We start from the raw sequence: 3,233 nt of genomic DNA, 5'->3' as shown, positions 1-3,233 counted from the left end.
AGGCGAGATTTTGATATAGGGGTCAGAATAGAATTTCGAGAGTTGTAGTAGCTTCGTTGTGTCATTTGGGATGTGTGTGCAAAATTGCAAGTCATTCGGACGAGATTTGATAGACCTTTTGATCGAAAGCATAATTTAAGAGTTCTTAGGCTTGAATCCTATGTTAAATTGGTGATTTGATGTTGTTGTAAGCGTTCCGAAGTGTTGAACAAGTTTGAACGATGTCATGGGATGTGTTGGTACAATTAGTTTGAAGTTTCGGGGGTTTCGGGATGTTTTAGTGCGAAAATCATAGCCGTAGCAGGTCCAGAAGGGTTGCAGGCCCCGGAACTCACCCACGCCGTCCACACAAAACTGAGTGCGCCCGCGGTGAGTGCTGTGCGGACCGCACGAAAGTGGGCGCGGCCACGGTAGGTGTCGCGCGGACCGCACAAAAGGGAGCGCGGCCGTGGTGAAGAACCTTCTCGTTGGTCTAACGTCGGAAGCTCATATCTTTTGATCTACAAGGACTTTTGAGGTGATTCAAAAACAAAAGTTGTGGCCCTTCGTGTCTAGTTTCCAGAAATGTAAAGATATCATAATTTGGACATCAGTAGAGAAAGTTATGGCCAAAACGAAAGTCTATCACTGCAAAGGAAGGCTTGTGCGGCCGCGGTTGTTTTTGCGCGGACTACACTGGCTTGTGCGGCCCGCGGTCATTTTGGTGCGATACGCGGAGGCTGAAATCTGAGGGGTACCGTATAAATACGAGATTTTGGGTTTTATTTGATATTTTGACCTAGAGAGCTCGGATTTTGGCGATTTTTCGAAGGTTTTTCAAGAAATTCATCGGGGTAAGTGATTCTAACTCAGATTTGGCTAGAGTACGTGAATCTATCATCGAATTCATCATTTAATTCATGATTTGGGAAGAAAATTGGGAAACCTTTCAAAAATATAAAATGATGATTTGAAGGACCAAATGGTATCGGAATTGGATAATTTTGGTATGGTTAGACTCGTGAAGGTATGAGGATTCTGAAAATGTAAATTTTACCCGATTCTGAGACATGGGCCCGGGGCTCGGGTTTTGCTAATTTTGGGATTTTTGATATTTTTCAAATGTTTTCGCTTGGGATTTGTTCCCTTGGCATATTGTGATGTATTCGTTCTGATTTTGGATAGATTCGGCGCGCGTGGAGGCCAATTCTAGAGGCAAAGGCGTCGTGAGCTAGAGAATTAGCCGGTTTGAGGTGAGTACTGATTGTAAATGATGTCCTGAGGGTTTGAAACCTCGGATTGCACATCGTAGTGCTATATTGAGGCAAGATACACGCTGGATGATGAGCGTGGGGTCTTTTACTACTGGGGATTTTGACTTGGTCCATCCCGATTGATGATTTTACCGCGTATTTGACTGAAATTCATTTGTTATCATCATGATTTGGGCTGATTGCCATATTTGGGCTTCGTGCCAACTATTTGAACCCTTCGGGGATTTTTATCACTGTTTCCTCACTGCTTGACTTATTATTTGAACTCAATCCCGTTGATATCTACTGTTTTACAAACTCAGCCACTTTTACTCAGATTTGAAACTTAAATGATATTTCTACATCATGTTTTGGGCAGAGAACTACTATTTTACTAATGCTCAAGGGGCTTGTGATGATTTTTGGACTGAGTGAGGCCGAGGGCCATATGTGAGGATATGCTGAGTGATATGAGGCCGAGAGCCTGAGATACTTTATATGCCACGAGGTGGCTTGAGTGATGTGAGGCCGAGTGCCGAGTGATGTGAGGCCGAGTGCCTAGTGATGATGCCACGAGGTGGCTTGATATATCGTTTGGGCCGTAATGGGCCCCTTCGGAGTCTGCACACCCACAGTGAGCGCGGGTACCCATTATGATCTGAGAGTGAGCCCGAGGGGCTTATACTGTTTTGAGTGATTGATATTGAGCCTGAGGGGCTGATACTGTGCTGAGAGTGAGCCCAAGGGGCTGATACTGTTTTGAGTGATTAATACTGAGCCCGAGGAGCTGATACTGTGGTGAGAGTGAGCCCAAGGGGCTGATACTATTATGAGCGATTGATATTGTGCCCGAGGGGCGGATTTCTACTTGTTATTTACCTATTAAATTACCTGTTTTACTTGTTTCAAAAAGGAATATCATTTGATTTCTTCACTGATTTGTTGCTTTAAGTGATTTTACTGCTTGATATGGAATTGCTTTGTGCCTTTACGTGTTTTCATACTTTCAACCATTATTTATAATTATTATTCACTGAGTCGGAGTACTCACATTACTCCCTGCACTGTGTGTGCAGATTCAGGCATAGCAGAGTCCGCACCTGAGCGCTGATTCCTTCCAGGCTAGGCAGTGATTTGGAGTTACGAGGTAGTTGTTGATGTCCGTAGCCCCTTGTCTATCTTATCCTCTATCATTTATGTTTTCTTCAGACTATTGTATCGGATTCCGTACTTTGTAGACCTATAGCAAATTCTGTAGTAGCTCATGACTTGTGACACCCCGGTTTGGGCTGTGTCGAGATGGTTTCCACTATTGTTATCGTTAAAGTTTTCGCAACCTATGGATATTATATTATGTTTATTACTGTTTATGATAATTAACTACTTAAAGAGGTGTCCCGTTTTGGTCTGGCTGGCCTTGTCTTCACGAGAGGCGCCATCACGACCGGGTTCGGGAATTGGGTCGTGACAATCTAACTAATCCAATCTTCCCTTTTGCCATTCTTATGAGCTTTGAAGTCGGGCTTGTTCGTGCCAATTCTCTGCATCAGCTTCGCGACTTACTTTCGACTAGTGGTGCCCCGAGGGGTTTTCACCAACAAGTCTCTCTCATTTATTCATCTCTGCTTACCGTCGTCTTACAATGCCCATGAGGGTTTTCACTAATAAGACTCTCATTTTTCTTTTCTTTTTCTTTCCCTTTTTGTGAGAAACCCGACGATGTTCTACGTCATGTGACAACCGTTGCTCATTGCATGCTTCTCTTGGCATTATTGAAGGCATATCGGGAGGTCTTTATTTGGAAGGATTTTGGATAGGGTTGGAAAGAAAGGACGTCATGAAGGCTCAAAATAAACTCAAAGTAAAGGGAGTTGTGGACTTACAACTCTTGGAATCGACTCTTTCAAAAGTGAAATAAAATCTGTGCCCATTTTCAACTATTGGGGATTTTTTGGGATTTTTTTTCTTTTTTCTTTTTTTTTGAATTCTTATTTGGTTGGA

This window comes from Nicotiana sylvestris, chromosome 11 (genome assembly GCF_000393655.2).
Source record: "Nicotiana sylvestris chromosome 11, ASM39365v2, whole genome shotgun sequence".
NCBI classification, from domain to species: domain Eukaryota; kingdom Viridiplantae; phylum Streptophyta; class Magnoliopsida; order Solanales; family Solanaceae; genus Nicotiana; species Nicotiana sylvestris.
The sequence above is the reverse complement of the archived record's forward strand: the minus strand, read 5'-3'. Positions refer to the sequence as shown.